The sequence below is a fragment of the Lissotriton vulgaris genome, chromosome 5 (genome assembly GCF_964263255.1).
Source record: "Lissotriton vulgaris chromosome 5, aLisVul1.2, whole genome shotgun sequence".
In the NCBI taxonomy this organism is placed as follows: Eukaryota; Metazoa; Chordata; class Amphibia; order Caudata; family Salamandridae; genus Lissotriton; species Lissotriton vulgaris.
Genome location: NC_141693.1, coordinates 370,952,655 through 370,968,998, shown reverse-complemented (window position 1 = coordinate 370,968,998; position 16,344 = coordinate 370,952,655). Strand labels below are relative to the sequence as shown.

Below are 16,344 nucleotides of genomic sequence, written 5' to 3'. Positions count from 1 at the left end.
GAGAGTGGGGGGGGAGAGAGGGTGAGGGTTGGTCATGTCGCGGGACGCGGGAGGTATGCTTAAGGTGGTGGAGGTGGGTTCTGCGCGACTTGTGTGAGGAGAGGGGTGGGGAATAAGGAGGGTGGGGGTATTGGTGATGTGTGAAGGGGGATGATAATCGCCCGTGCATGAGGGGTGTGGGGAAGTGGGATCGGATGGGTGAACGATTACAGCAGCATCTGCGACGTTCGCAGAGGTTGTGTGGTGGGGGGTGAGGAGGGTGGGGATAACCGGAGTGAGCAAAGGGGGGTGATCTTCGCTAGTGCATGGAGGAATTTGGGGGATATGAACGGGTGGTATGCAATGGGAGGTATGATCAGGAGGGTGACTGATTACCGCGGATTGGGGAGGGGAGAGCTGTGAGATGTTCCTCAGCTGTGATGGGGTGTGGCTGGTGTATATGGGGGAGAGTTCTATGTCTGTGATTGAGAGGTGTGGGGCAGCTACAATAGGTCGGTGGGTGATTAAGGTGCAGGGGGTAGAGGGGGAGAGATCTATGTCTGTGCTTAAGGAGTGTGGGGTAGCTACAGAAGGTGGGTGGGTTATTAAGGTGCTGGGGGTAGTGGAGAGGTGCGTGCCGTTTTGGAGCTGAGCTATGTTAGCTGGGTTGTGATTGGAGGCTGTGCGTTTGGGGATGAGAGGACTGGGGGTGCTGTGAGTGGGGGTTCGTGGATGTAATGGATGTAATGTGGATGGGATGTAAATGGGAGACCTCAACATGAGCGGATTATTGAAAGCAAAAGAAGCAGTCCAAAAAATAATCTTGCTAAAGCTGAAGACAATGTTCCTGGCCTAAAAGGCCTACCAAGCACAGGTATAGGGAAAGTCCGTGCATATCCAGACGGACAACACAATAATGTCTGATCTCAAAAAATAGAGCGGGACTATCATAGCATACCTAGGACTTCTGTAGATGAGCCATTCAAAGAAAGTTCACCTTGTTGGTGATAAATCCTGCCAGGTGTAGAGAATGTAGTAGCAGACAAACAGATTGAGAACCTTCTCACACGAATCGGAAGTAAAGCAGCAGGTAGTACAGAATGTTCCAAGAGTGGGGCACAAGAGCAGTACATCTGTTTGAAGGACCAAAAAATGTGGAATGTCAAAACTTTGGTTCCCGGCTCCCACACTTTGTGAAATGCCATATTGTAAAGAGACTATTAGTTATAGATTCCTTACCTTAGAATTAGACCCAGCGTCAAACTGGATCTGAAGAATTTTTTCTCAGCAGCACCCCTGCACGTCGGTAGGTGGCGTTGGTCGACTCCACGTTTGTTGTCTGCGTTGTGATTGCCGGGATGACATTGCGGTATCTACTTAGACGCCGCCCCTGCGTGCTGACGTCAGTTCTTTATTTTTCCGGGCCACCCAGCACAGATTCAGAGAGAGTGGTACCCTTAGTCATTTTTTGACTAACTCTTTTTCGACTTTTGTCAATAGCTTTTTCGAGTCGTTCGACTCCTGGTGCACGTAAAAATGTCCCATCGTCGGACTGGCTTCAAGCCTTGGGACTCCTGTCACAAGTTGATGTCGGTCAGGAACTTGCATCTCATGTGCCTCTGGTGCCTGGAAGTGCACCCATGACCTGAAGTCGTGCTCCGACCGTCGGGACATGAACCCAAAGTCTTTATGTGACCAGTCTCGAAAGATTCTGGAGGCTCAGCAGTCGGCTCCGTGCCACTCGAATTCCTGGTCGAGAGGGAGGTCACGCAGTCACCACCATCATTTCTCATCGAAGTCTTCGTCATCGGGTAAGTCGAAGCACAAGAAGAAGGCGAAGAAGCACCGTCACTCTTCGCCTTCTCTCCGTCCGACGGGACGCGGAAGGTCATTGCACTTCGACTCCGCCCGCAGAGCCTACTGGGGTGACTCCTAGCTTCCCTGCCCAGCTTTGTGCATTTTACGAAGCTCTCCACTCCATCTTTGGGCAGCCCGACTCCGCTGGTGCGTCTTTGGGCCCCATGGACTTGGCTGGGGGATCTAGGACTTCAATGCCGGCAGCGCCGGCCCTGGTGCCGCAGGGAACCCAGGGATCCAGGCCTGGATTGGGATTGGTGCCAGTCGACCTCATGACACCTCCAGCGCCGAATCCTCTGACAACGCCTCCGCCACCTCCGACGGTGGTTGTGTTCCCGGCTGGTGTCTACCCCGGCCTCCCCCTCCACTTGGACACTGAGTCAGACTGGCATCGGCCGGCGCCGACCAGTACTTTTGTATTAATGTTCTACACTGGCGTTCCTTATTTCCCTGAGTGCTGAGTGGCAGCCAGAGGAGGGTGAGGAGGACTGGAGGGTGTCTGTTGACCCTCTGGCAGACCATCTTGAAGAGCTGTATTGGAGAGAGGAGTTCAGTGAGGCCAGTGGTCTGGGTATCTCCCTAGACCTTGGTATGCTACTCCCTCTACTGTGGCCACGGAGGAGGGAGCCTCCTATGCTGTGGTGTTGCGTAGGGCGGCTGAGGCCTTGGGCCTCGAGCCTCCTATGGTGGCGGTCAGGACTAACCTCCTGACTGAGGTGCTTCAGCCGGCAGAGGCCTCTTCAGGGCCCCTGCTGCCGTTCAAGCCCAGCTCCTGTGGATAGGATGATTGCCCCAAGCCACCAACCGGCCTGGGCGACAAAGTTTTCCTCTCCCAACACCCTACCCCGAGAGCTTGGTGGTCCAACCTCAACATCCAAAGGCACGTTCCCTACTGCTCCCCCAGATAGGGAATCCAAGAAGCTGGACCGTATTGGGAAGAAGATGTTTTCTTATGCCAACTTAGGACTGCAGTTGGTGAACACTACTTGTCTCTCGAGCCGCTACACCCTCTCTGTGTGGGACACGGTTGTGCAAGTTCTGTCACAGTGCCCGGAGCAGGCCCGGGCTGTACTCTCCCGTGCGGTTCCAGAGGGTAGAGATGCAGCAAGTTTCGCCATTCGATGTGGGCTGGATACCGCCGACTCGAAGGGTAGAACAATTTCTACGTCAGTAGCCCTAGCCCTGATGCGCTATGTAGGAAGGTGGATACCCGACTATGGCTACCTCAGATTTTTTGCCTAGTGTTTAGCTGGTTTTCGACTTAGTTGGCCTGGGATCCTGCTAATCGGGCCCCAGGCTATCTGCTCTCTCTTAAAAATGGACTCCATGTACCCTAGGTACATCTCCAATTGGATACTGGGTCCCCTTATGAGCCCCAATACAGTGTACTATAGGTACCCAGGGCATTGGGGTATCCAAGGCCTACCAGGGGCTGCAGCATGTATTATGTCACCCCTGGCTGGCCACCCAAATTGGCACAACTGGCTGATCAGCTGGGGCAAGGTGGTGTAATCACCCTTTGCTTTAGATATAGTATACCTATATCTAACCTTCTATCTAGACACATATGCACCTATAAGTCACTCCTATGGCAGGCCAACAATTCTGGAGACAGAGTGCTTGGTTTTATGTGAGATGGTGCTCTAGCATGAGCTGAGCCTGTCTGCAGCCTTCGGAACCATGTCCTTATAGCTGTTCTAGGATATTGCCTAACCATATTCTCTTAAGTGCAATATGAACCTCCCGGTTAAATGCTAACTATGGTTTGGCTTTATCAAAACATGTCGAGTAAGGTGGGGCGTGGCTTGGACGCCGATCGGGATGGCGGCGTGAGCTCGCAGCTCCGCGCGGAATCCCGCTAATTCTCCTGTTTTTGGGACACTAGGCGACCCGAAAACGACGTTCCTGCCCTCTGAAGTGTAAGGGGACAGCTGGGCATAATCGGAGAATCGCTGGGGGACTGCGGGCCCTGAGAAGATCGAGAGAAGAGGCGGCCGAGGTGTTGCCGAGGGTGAGAAGAAAATGGCGGCGAGGAGATCGGACGGTCCCGAACTCCAGCCCTGAGCCAAGTTGTCACCGAGTGGCAAGAGATCCAGCACTCGGCTGCCCGAAGCACTAGAATTGGCGGTGCTGTGCACTGAGATCAGGGGACGCTGACCCGATCCACCCAGGAGCTCGGGGACCCTCGTTGGCCACCGCCCTAAGACTCATCCTCCCCCCCCGCAGGCTGCAGGGGGGTGACGGAACGGAGCCCATCCACCTGGCCATTGCTCCTGAGACCGTCGGTGGGGACGTAGTACTGTCTGGTGACTGGAGACCGGAGCGGACCCACGGCCGAGCCAGCAGGACGGACGACTGGATCTGTGACGCAGTGCCCTAACATGGCGGCGATCGGAGGATCGATGCCCGGGAGCCGCGAGGGGGACTCGGCGAAGTCGACCCAACTGAGTGGAAGTCCCTCCCCGGAGCCTGACCAGGAGCAGCGGCTGAACCGGCGCTTGGATGCCATCCTTGAGGCGATCACCTCCACGAAGGAGGCGCTACACAATGACATTGCCCAAGTGGCCACGGGCCTGGGGCTGCTACGCGCGGATCACGCGAAGCTGGCGGATCGGGTCAAGGACCATGACCAACTGTTGCTGGACCTGAAGCCTTCGGTGGTGACCGCAGAGCACAGGATCACAGACATATTGGCTCGACTGGATACTCTGGAGCGGAGGGCGGAGGATGCCGAAGGCCGTAATAGGCGGAACAACGTGCGGGTAGTAGGCCTGCCGGAACGGATTGAGGGGGAGGACGCGGTGGCCTATATGGAGAACTGGTTCCGTACTGTGGTGGCGCCGGAGGGGCTTACTCCATTTTTCACTTTGGAGCGGGCTCACCGAGTGCCCGCTCGCCCTCCGGGGCTTGGCCGCCCCCCCCGACCGATGGTGGTACGGCTCCTCCACTACAAGGACCGAGATCTCCTCATCCAGCGGGCCAGGATGTCGGGCCCTTATGAGGTGGAGAACAGCAAGGTGACGATTTTTCCGGACTATACACAGGCGGTCCAGAAGGACAGGGCCTCGTTCCTCGCTGTAAAGAAGGAGCTCAGGGAGGAAGGCATCCAGTACTCCTTGCTCTACCCGGCCAAGCTGCGGATTATCATGGATGGCACCACACACTTTTTCCAGACTCCGGATGAGGTCTGGCAATGGCTAGAGTTGTCCAGAGCGGGGACGGACAGAACGCACCAAAGTCGGCGGGACCAGCCCAAGCAGCCCCGGGTGCGGCAATCGCAACGCATCAGGTCCCGCAACAGGCGCCAGCGGGAGAAACGGGAGGCTCAAATGGCGGCGGAGAAGAGGGATGCACTTGCAGCGACGGCGGCCATAACAGGGTCACAGCAGAACAGTGAACGGACCGAAACGGACTCGGGTGGGGAAGGCAGCAGAACAGGAGGGGAACTTTCGGAGGCGGAGAGCCAGAAGGGGCCAGATGTTACCCCACAGACTTCGGATAATATCATCTGCGGCTGAGATAGACTTGGGATTAGATCGGGACTTCATGGTAGGATGATATCCTGTCGCTGGAAGGCGGGTTGCCGGGTGGGGGAGCTGAGTGACTTGGTGGGGATGATGGGCGGGACGCGGGCTCCGCTTGCTGGGGTCGGCGGCGACTCACCCCCCTAGGCCCTTAAGGTCGACTGTGGTGGAGACCACAGGATAAGTGTGCGAGAAGTTGGGTTAAGGTTTGGATGGGGGCGGCCATCAGGTTCGTGTGCTCTGTCCTGGGGTGTGGGGTTTGGGGTATGTTTCAGTTTTGGGGCTGTTTGGGGGGGGGGCAACTGCATTGGGGGGGGCATTGACCGTTGTCTTTTGATTCGGACTGCACGGGACTGGAATGGGGACATTACCTAATTTGAAGTGCCTAACGTGGAATGTCCGGGGGTTGCGGACTATGGTAAAACGTCACAAAGTGCATGCATTCCTGGTACGCAGGGGGGTTCAGATAGCTATGCTCCAGGAAACCCATCTCACCAAAAAAGAGTGCGCTGCCCTGCAAAAAAGATGGCGGGGCCAGGTCTTTGGCACCACCTATTCGGCGTACGCCAGGGGGGTCTTGATCTGGGTGAGGGCGGGGATACCCTTTCAAGTGCTGAACCAGGTGGTGGATCCGGAGGGCAGGTTTGTAGCGGTGGAGGGGAGGTTATATGGACGCGATGTGGTATTCTGTTGTGTTTATGCACCGAACACTGACCAAGGCCGGTACTTTGATAGCCTCTCGGGGTCCTTGGCCTCTTTCCTGGCAGGTCCGATAGTGCTAGGGGGGGATTTCAACTCGATTACGGATGTGGCTCTGGATAGGTCCCATCCCCCCCTAGTGGACTCTCCTGTGCGCAGGCTGGCCGTGCACAGGAAGGACTGGCAAGAACGGTGGGGGTTGCTGGATGTCTGGAGGGAAAGGCACAGGGGAACCAGGGATTACTCCTTTTATTCCGCTCTCCATGATCTGCATGTCAGGATCGATTCGGTGCTTTGCGGGAGTGCTCTATCCCCATTGATTACCCATGCGGAATACCTAGCTAGGACTATATCCGATCATAACCCCCTATTGGTGCACATTCAGTGGCAGAGGGAGCGCTCAGTGATACCAACATGGCGGCTTCGGCCGGAGACGCTGGAGGATTCTGTGTTTGAGGATGCGGTCCGGCAGGGCATTGTTAGTTATTTTGGTGTGAATGGGGGCACGGCAGCGAGTAGGTCTATTGAATGGGATGCAATGAAAGTGGTGGTGAGAGGGGTGTGCCTGGGCAGGTTCTCGAATGCTCGAACGACTGTGCTGAATGATCTAATGAAAGCAGAAGACACTTTGAGGGACCTGGAGCGCCGCAGGCCGACCAGGCCTGGTTTACAGGCCCAGTTATTGGAGGCGAAGGAAGTGGTAGCTGCTGGGACGGAACGCTTGAGATGTTATGATTATAGGCAGTACATTATCAGGGCACACGCGGAAAGGGACAAGGTGGGAACCCTCTTGGCCAGACTAGCGAACCCGGAGCTTAGGGGTTGCCCGATCCTCAGCATCACTAATGCGCAGGGTGAGTTGGTGTACTCCCAGGCGGCTGTACTGGACCGCTTCAGGGGTTATTATGAGGACTTGTACCGGAGTCAGTTGGAAGTGGGGATGCAGGACATCGTGGAGTACCTGGGGGAGAGGCCGCTTCCGGTCCTTGATGAGGAGGACGCGAGGGACCTGGGTAGCCCCATCACGCTTACGGAAATCCGAGTGGCTATCAAACATATGGCCCGTAACAAGACGCCCGGGGTGGACGGATTGCCGATCGAGTTCTATCAGCACTATGTGGACGTTCTGGCGCCCAGGCTGCTGGTGGTGTACACGGAAGCCTTCGAGAAGGGGGCCTTGCCTGGCTCCATGCGGGAGGCCTTGATAGTGCCGCTCCTCAAGCCTGGCCGGGATGCCGCGGACGTGAGGTCTTATCGCCCGCTGTCCATGTTGACGGTGGACTATAAGATCCTGAGTCGCATCCTCGCCACTAGACTGGCTCCGCACATGACGGGCCTGGTACACAGGGATCAGGCTGGGTTTATACCCACGAGGAGCACGGCGATGAATATTCGCCGCCTGGTGGGAATAATGGACGCCATCTTGGGTGGGGAAGGAGCGCCGGCGGTTCTGTCCGTGGATATCGAGAAGGCCTTCGATAGCTTGGAATGGCCCTTCTTGGATGGAGTGCTGGAGAGGTTTGGCATGGGTGACGGGTTTCGAAGGTGGACGAGGGTCTTGTATAATTCAGCGACGGCGAGAGTTCGTTTGGGCGGTCTGGTCTCAGCGGCGTACCCGGTGAGCAGGGGAACGCGACAGGGGTGCTCTCTCTCCCCTCTGTTGTTTGCCCTGGCGATGGAACCCTTGGCGGTCCATGCGAGGTCGGGCGACCGATACTCGGGTATAGAGGGTGATGGACAGTGGCATCATATTTCGCTTTATGCGGATGACCTGCTCCTGTACCTGGCTGATACCTCGGGGGCCCTGGTTGGAGCGATGGCTCTGCTGTCCGAATTCGGCCGGCTATCGGGCCTTAAGGTCAACTGGGCGAAGACCTGCGTGTTCCCGCTGAGGGCGGGATCGCCAGCCCCCGACAGCGACTTGGGTGTGGCATGGGAACCCTCTTGCATCACCTACTTGGGTGTCCGCATTTACCACTCGGCTGCTGACCTTTTGGAGGGTAACATTGGCCGTTGTGTTCGATCACTGCGGGGCAGCCTGTCTTTCTGGTCGACCCTCCCGCTGACAGTCCTGGGCAGGATAGCACTGCTGAAAATGGTGGCGCTCCCCCGCTTCCTCTACTATTTCCGAACGCTACCTGTCTGGATTCCTCAGGGGGTGTTTAGGGAACTGCGGTCTATGATTACTGGCTTTCTCTGGGGGCATGGCCGTCGCAGAATAGCCTTGAGCACGTTACTTCGCCCCAAGATGGAAGGGGGCATGGCTGTGCCCGACCTAGAACTGTACTACCTAGCGGCGCAGCTGCAGGTCCTTACACAGAACGTAGCCAGGGTGTTCCGGGGGCCGGAGGATGACCGGGATCGGGGGATACAGCGCCACGTGCTGTCGTACATCGTTATGCAGCAACGGCTCGAGCTGCGGGCCCTCTCCATGGAGGAGCGGACGCTCCGGCTGTGCTGGCAAAGGAGCCTTCGGAGAGCGCGGGCATCAAGGCCTTACGCCCCGGAGATTCCGATCGGGATGTTGACGGCTTTGCCGCACGGAGGAGATTGGTCCCCGTTGTTGGGTTGGGAAGAGGCGGGGTTGCAGGTGGTGGGCGATCTGTACATAGATGGGGCTCTGGCGCCGTTTGACGTGCTCCGGGACCAGTTTGGCCTGCCTGAGGGGGGCTTCCTCCTGCACGCGGCGGTGGTGGCAGCCCTACAAAAGCATTGGAGAGAGGGGCTCCTGGAGCCCACGACGACCATGGCGTGCCAGTATGTGGTGATGGCGGCTGGCACATTCAAAGCTGTGACATGCCTCCATAATAGGATGCTGACAGAAGGGCTGGAACCGCTCCATGGGCTCAAAGCTAAATGGGAGGCGAGTGTTGGTCGGCCCATACCGGATACGGCATGGGGCCACATCCTGCGACGCACGTGGAAGGGCACCAGGAACGCCCGCTTTCAGCAGGTCCATTTCTATGTGCTTCATAGGGCCTACTTGACCCCAGAGAAATTACAACGGTACTTTCGGGTGCCGGATGCCTGTTGCCCCCGGTGCTCGTCCCCAGGGGCGGATATGGACCACTTGTTTTGGGGGTGTCCACAACTGGGAACCTATTGGGCAGAGGTAGGGGAACTTCTGCATGAAGTGACCGACAGGGAGGTTGAATTCGACATGGCAGCGTGCCTGTTGCTTTGGTTCCCGCATACTAAGCGCACCAAGGTGACAAGTAAATTCATAGATCTGGCTCTGATATTGGCACAGAGGGAAATATCATGGCATTGGAAGTCTAGGGGCGGTCCCTCACTGCGTAGATGGAAGAATGAGTTGCTGCGGTGGTCTGACTGCGAGAGCGTGCTCCGGATGAAGCAAGCGGTAAAGTTGGGGAATGAGAAGGTATTGGATGCGGCGCGTGCATGGGAGTTAGTGGTACAGGCTTTGCGTGATGCTTTGGTTGAGGATGACGACGGCGAGAACTAATCCGCTGGGCACCACGGGGCACATACAAGAATAAGGAACCACGCACTGTATTGGACCCATCCAGTTCAGCGGAGCGAAACGCGCACCTTAGCAGTTGCCCGGGGGGGGAGTTGGGGGGGTTAGTTGTGGGGGGGTTGGGGAGGGCCGGGAGCCATTGGAGGGTTGCGGGCTGAGGCCTTGGACCTACTGGGACAGGGGGTATTGAGTGGTGGATCGACTGAATGGGTGGAACGGTCTGGTAAGTAGGCCGCATAGCCTAGAGCAGGCCCCGACAGGGGCGATCACATTACTTGCACGGAGATGGCTGACGGGAATGTTGTTGCGGTGGGGGGGTAAAAGCAGATACGCGAAACGATCTATCGCCAGGGTCCCAATGGGACGTACACTGTGTTGTGTTCCTTTCGAGCAAAGTGATATGCCGCCCGGCCTCCGGGATGCGGGCTGAATGGCTGTGTACCACTGTGAATTGTCATTGGACGGGGGGGGCCACGAGTGTGCTGGCTGTTTACTGTTATCCTGTGGTTTATAACTCTGCAATAAAAATATAATTTATAAAAAAAATAAAAAATAAAAAAAAATGTCGAGTAAGGTGTCATACGATTTGGAATACTACCCCCTCGCCAGTCCTGGCGACGGGGGTAGCATTCCACTCTTCTAGAGGGAGAAGACATGTTGTTCCTACCATTCCCGGTTAAAATTAACCAGAGCCTCAGCATCACAAATGGATGCTGCTGCAAAAGACACAAGTCTGACCTCCTGCTGCTGGGAGTCCTTCCAGCGACGGAGGCTTGGACAATAGGTTTCCTGACCTGGGAGGTGCTAGCACCACCCCAGACAGGACTTTGTGTATTGGGACAGGAAGGGCTGAAAGGATTGAGACACTGCCTGGGGCACACAAGGTGTCCCATGCATAGGCCAGTTCAAACCGGTGCTGGGGCACTCCAGCCCTAGCTCCGGCGCGAAACTGGACAAAGGGAAAGGGGTGTAACCACCCCCTTCCCTGGTCCCACCCATAGGAGGGACCTGGCAGGTAATCCAGCCCCTAAGATTGGTATATAGGTAAGAGCTGAGTCACAGGACTTAAGATAAATCCTGACTGAAACGAAACTCTGGATCTTCGACGATCTACTTGAAAGAAGACGACTGAAGAATCTCCCTTGTGATCAAGTAGTGACCACCCTGCACAAGCAGGCACCATCCAGCGATCAACGGCTTGCATTGTCTCCGCCTCCCGCCGAAGCCCGAGCGCAGAGCCTGACAAGAACTGGACTTCCAGGCATCCAACAGCCCGATCCACAGTCCCAGCAAAGCTGAGGCGACGAGAGACGTGGGACCGGCCATCTTGAAAAGTCTGCGACCTGCTAACTGTGCAGCCCCCGAGGACTCCTCGAAGCTGTGCATTGGGGATTGAGAAGCCCCAGCCCCGAGCAGCATCTGCACCAAAGATCAGCCCTGCACCCTCCACGAGTTCTGCGTGGGGCCCTTTTGCATTTTCCTGCTCGACGCGTCTGCCCGGTCACTTGCCTGTTGGCTAGTGGCCATCTTGGCGACGATCCTTTGAATTTACACCACCGGTCTGGTTGCTAAAGACTGGCCCTTGCTTCCCTCAAAAGAAGCAGCCCCTCAGACCTTGCTGGTCTCAGTAAGAAGCCAACTTTGTTTCCTGTGTGGGTTGCCTTTGCCAAGGCTTGTTGACTCCAATCCTGAAACCGACACCGAGAGCCTTTGTGGGACAGTCCGTGCCTGACTCCTGGTTGTCGTCGAGGCCTCCTGGTCCACGTGGCCTCAGAGACCAGCTTCCCATCAGCACCTGATTGCTTCACGACATCGCCTGGTTTCTTCCTGGTTCCTTCCTTGTCACTGGCTAGTGACCCAGACTCTGTCCCCTCTGCTCTCAGGTCCTCTTCATCTTCGATCCACCCTTGGATCCACCCGGACACTTCTCTTCTGGCTGCCTGTAGCATCTTTTCTCCAGGCTCCATAGGATTAGATGCAGAAACCCGACACACTTTGACACCTATGCACCCGCTTCCTGTGGGTGAGGTAACGCGAGTACTTGGGTGCTCCTGTGGGTATCAACTATCCAACTGTCTAGGTTTCAAGTAACTTTCACCGAGTCCAGTCAGAAGTGCCCTAAAAGAACTAGTTTGTAACTTGTACGTTCCCATTCATTCTCTATGGTATTTTGCGTGTGTATTCAGACACTGCACACGCCTCCCGTGGGTCTCCTGCTTCCTAACTCTTGGTAGCTCAGCGTAGCCCCAGCGATGCCCTAGGCCTATTCACTTTTTGTGTAGTGGTCCTAATACCACTATTTTAGTATATGGTTTAGCGTGCCCCTAGGACCCTACTGTATTTTGTGCAACTTATTGTATTTTAATTAAATATCTTGTATTGTGCTTGAGTTCAGAGGGTTTCTCTAGTAATAAATAACATATATATTTTATATATATCCTGTGTGGTGTCCTTTCATTTACTATTAAAGGGGTTACATAGGGTAAAACAGCTGGCTTCACATGCCCTCTTGAGTTAAGCCTAAGACTGCTTTGTCCATGCTACCCCTAGGATAGCTGGTCTATAAGGTTGACTTTACAACCATCACTATAAGGGTTGTTTGGACTGGTGCAAGGTGCTCACTAGAATAGTGAACATCATATACCAGGCCAACTTCTCACACGCTATGCCTGGCTGAAGTGCACTGGCTTCTCCAACGATGTCCAATCAACCCTTTTGGACATGCCCTTTGATGGCCATTGGCTGTTTGGCTACAAGGCGGACAACAAGCTTGAGTGCTACAAGGACTCTAGAGCTATGGCCAGATACTTGGGCCTCTCTCCCACCTCTCGCCCCGTTCAGCCTGCCTTTCGCCCCTTTGGTGGCTGTGGGAAAGGGTGCCCCACCACATTCCACCCAGGGCCACAAGCCTGCACAAGCTACCCAGCCTATGCCAGGCCGGGGATGTGGGACCCAGTGTCTTAGGCCTGGGGGCCAGCGAGCGGGCCAGTCCTCCAATGCCCCCCCCTGCAGCAGCCTCCACCCTTCCTAGTCCTACCTTTCAGGGCCACCAGTTTCCAGTGGGTGGCAGGATCCGCCATCGCCTCCCCACTGGCGCAACATCACGTCAGACAGGTTAGTTTTGCAAATAGTGGGAAGGTTTTACTCCCTCCCCTTCAAGACTTCCCCTCCCTCCTTGCCACCAACATTCCATCGCATGTCGGAGGATAATTTGGCCCTTTGCCGTTAGAAGTTACGAGACTCCTGGCCAATGAGCTACTGAGCGCGTCCCTGTGCCAGAAGTAGGCAGTGGTCGCTACTCCCACTACTTCCTGGTACCCAAGAAGGACAAAGGCCTGCGTCTTATCTTAGAACTCAGGGACGTCAACCTCTTCCTCCGGAAAGAGAAGTTCAAGGTATTAACCATGGCTCAGCTCTTTTCTGCCCTCGACCTGGAGACTGAATGGTAGCGTTGGACTTGCAGGGCGCTTACTTCCACATCCCCGTCCTGCCTGCCCACCGGCGTTACCTATGGTTCACGGTAGGACACAAGCATTTTCAGTTTCATGTTCTCCCCTTTTGTCTTACCAGCGCCCCTCAGGTGTTCACGAAATTGATGGCGGTGGTTGATGGTCGTTGTTCATCTGCACAAATTAGTGGTTCCAGTCTTCCCCTATCTTGACTACTGGCTGTTGAAAGCGGGTGCGCCCCAGGCTGTCTCCCACCTCCAGACTACGGCGGACGTCCTGCAATTGCTGGGGTTCACTACCGATGTGCAGAAGTCGCACCTGATGCCCTCTCAGAAGCTCATTTTTTCATCGGAGCACTTCCAAACACAATGCAGTTTCGGGTCTATCCTCCCGAGCAGTGAGTTCGGGGTATTCAGGTTATGATACTGATGTTTCAGCTTCTACCCCGGATTTCGGTGAGAATGACCCTTAGGCTGCTGGATCTCATGGCCTCCTGCATCCTGCTAGTGGATCATGACTGTGGCATATGCGGGCCCTGCAGTGGGACCTGAAGTTCCAGTGGGCGCAGCATCATGGGAATCTTTCCAAGTCGTTCTTATCTAGGACGGGACTGTAAGCAGTACCCCTGCGTGTCGGTAGGCGTCGTCGTACGGCTCCGCGTCCGTCGCTGGCGTCATAGTTGCTGAGATGGCGCCGCTGAAGCTACGTAGACTCGCGCTAACGTCAGGTCTTTCTTTTTCCATGCCAGCAAGCGCAGATACGAGAAGAGTGGTACCCCCAGTCATTTTTTGACTGAGTTTTTTGGGACTTTTTGTCTCGGTTTTCAAGTATATATCAGTCTACAGGTGCAAAGGGATGCCCGGTTTTAACTCCTGCGTGCCCTGTCCCCGGATGATGTCAGCGACGGACCCGCACCATGAGTTTCACTATTGCCTGGGGTGCGAGCACGACTCAGAGTTGTGCCCCCACTGCCTGGCCATGGCTCTGAAAACTTTGCGGGAGCGGTCCTGAAAGTGGCTGGAGGCGCGGGAGTCGGTTCTGCGCTGTTCAAGGTCCCAGTCCCGAGTGAGGACGAGGGACCGGCCGCAGACCCATCACCATCATTCAAAGTCTTGTAGTGTCAGCCACTGTTCCAAACATCCATGTTTATTCAGTCCCCCTTGTCGCTGGATTCCGTAGATCTGGACCTTTGTGACTCGTGTAGTCAGTGTTGCTGCTGGATTCTCAGTTTTCCGGAACTTGCAGCTGGGCGCCATCCCTTCAGCCATTCTCGGGTCTCCTCAGGTGTGGCAAAACAACAGGTTTTTCCTTCTGCCTCTACTCTTAATTTCGCCGGGAAGAGCATAGAGTATTTAAGTTCTCTGGCGCTCAGTTCCTTCTTTATATCTATGAAGGTGCATCTCTGTTTGGTTACTGCAGCTGTGTAGTCAGGATAGAGCGTGCAGTACAGTTTTCGATCCGGATAGGGGGGCTATTCTCCCTGCCTGTAGAATAGCGTTGCGGTCTCGAAAATTGAAAATGCGCTCCAGTATTGGTCTGGGGGTCACCCGGTCTTGGCCTCTTCGCCGGTACACAATGAGCTCTTTCTACTGAGAAGAAGTGGACAGTCCTTGTGGCTGCAACTGGTTCTTGATGAGGTCTTCCACAAAGAGGTCCAAGGCAGGTCCTCCCACATTTTCCGGTATTCCAATAATTTGCACGTTATTGCGTCACAAGCGGCCTTCCTGTTCATCCACTTTAGCCAGGATAAGCTTATTGTCCGCTTTCAGGTGGTGTACCTGCAGTTGCATTGTGGCCATATCTGTGTAAAGCGTTGTTGTTGTGGATTCAACCTCTGTTAGTCTTTCTGATAATTTTGAAAAGTATGCCTGTATTAGGGATAGATCTGTGGAGATCGTTCCAGTAGAGGATTTGACCTACTGCAGGGCGGCCATAATGTCCACCAGCGTGACCTCATCAGGGTCACTAGTTGCAGAAGTCTCTGTTTGGGCAGTGTTCATTTGTGTGTTTTCAGTCTGGTCTTTGCTGTATGCATATTTGTCCAGTTTTCCGGAAGGTGGGCCTTCCGGACCCCGGCCTCCCATCTTGTTCTACGCGCCAAGGGTTTCACCAGGCACACAAGGGGAGGGCAGTAATCGCTGCTGCCTGCGACATATATTGCCACGCGCCGCCTTTCGGGTTTCCTACCTTCTCCTCCTGCGCTGCTGGATGTAGGTGGCGTTGATGTGCGTTAAGATCCTGTCTGCGGAGCTGCTACAAGAAGTCAATTACTCCAGAATGCTTAGGCCCACCGTAGGGTGTGCAGGGCCTGTGTCAGTGTTTTCCAGTGATACGCGGTCATCTCTATTCTTACGCGACCTACTGTTTGTCTGGGGCACTCCACCAGTGTTGCCCAGTCTTGAGCTCAATCCTTCGTGACTGCGGGGGGAGCCCGTGTAATGAGTGAGTGGGTGAGGGCGTCGGTCTGTTGGCAATGATGCAGTTGCGGCTCGGCAGAGCAGCATCCTATGACCTGTACTAATTTTTGCGGGCTCGTCCTCGTGGCTCGTCCTCACGGATTTCAAAGAGGATAGTCGAGACTCCGGATTTTTAGCAAGCGTCGACACGCAGTGCTCCCCTTCTGGCCTCCCCCGGCACTGTGCTGGGTAAATCAGTGTGGCAGTCTTTGGATCGTCAGTGCAGATTTACACAATTTCTGGTTTCCCAGGCCCCGGAGACTCGTCTGTCACTGGTGCAATCTTGTTTTGTGCACAGGGTGGGGCCTCCTCCCTCCCAAATTTTGCCGATCTGGTCCTGCGTGGCTGGGCATGTCTTCCCTGCCGGTTGGGGCCCCCAAGGAGCGTCTGCAGGTGGCCTGCGCGATTTGCCGTTCCTTCACTGCAGCACTGTAACTGCCGCACCTCTCCGTGTCTCATCTGCGATGGGCCGCGTGATCAGTATCTCACCAGTAATTCATGCGGGGTCGCGCCAGGTGCCGCCAATCTCTGTGCGGAAGCAAGGCACAGGCTGTACGCAAGGCGCGAGGCCCCGGCTTAAATGTGACTTGTAGGCCTTAGTGCGTCGCTCCTCATAAGTTGTCAGCCAACTATCCCTCGGAGCTCTGGATCGTCGAGCTCCGCTCCGCTGTTCCGATTTCTGTACTGCCTTGTTAGGGCTTTGTAGCTACAGGATGAATGAGCGGATTTATCGGGAAGGCCCCATCGGCCACAGAGCTCTCTTGGGCTGTGGCCATCTTTCTTGGCTGCTAGCCACGCCCCCAGACTGAATAGCTTTTAAAGTTTCTTACTCTTTTCAGTGTTATAGGCCCTCACTGGTACCTTTATATTAAAGTCATAGATTAGTAATTGTATGAAAA

The 16,344-nt window shown here is 55.3% G+C and overlaps 1 protein-coding gene across 14 annotated transcripts in view; it reads left to right on the top strand.

Annotated features, from left to right (window-relative positions):
• The window catches only part of UBR4 (ubiquitin protein ligase E3 component n-recognin 4), a 1,723,360-nt gene that overhangs the window by 519,317 nt on the left and 1,187,699 nt on the right, over window positions 1-16,344 (top strand). The gene's annotated exons all lie outside the window — the stretch shown is intronic.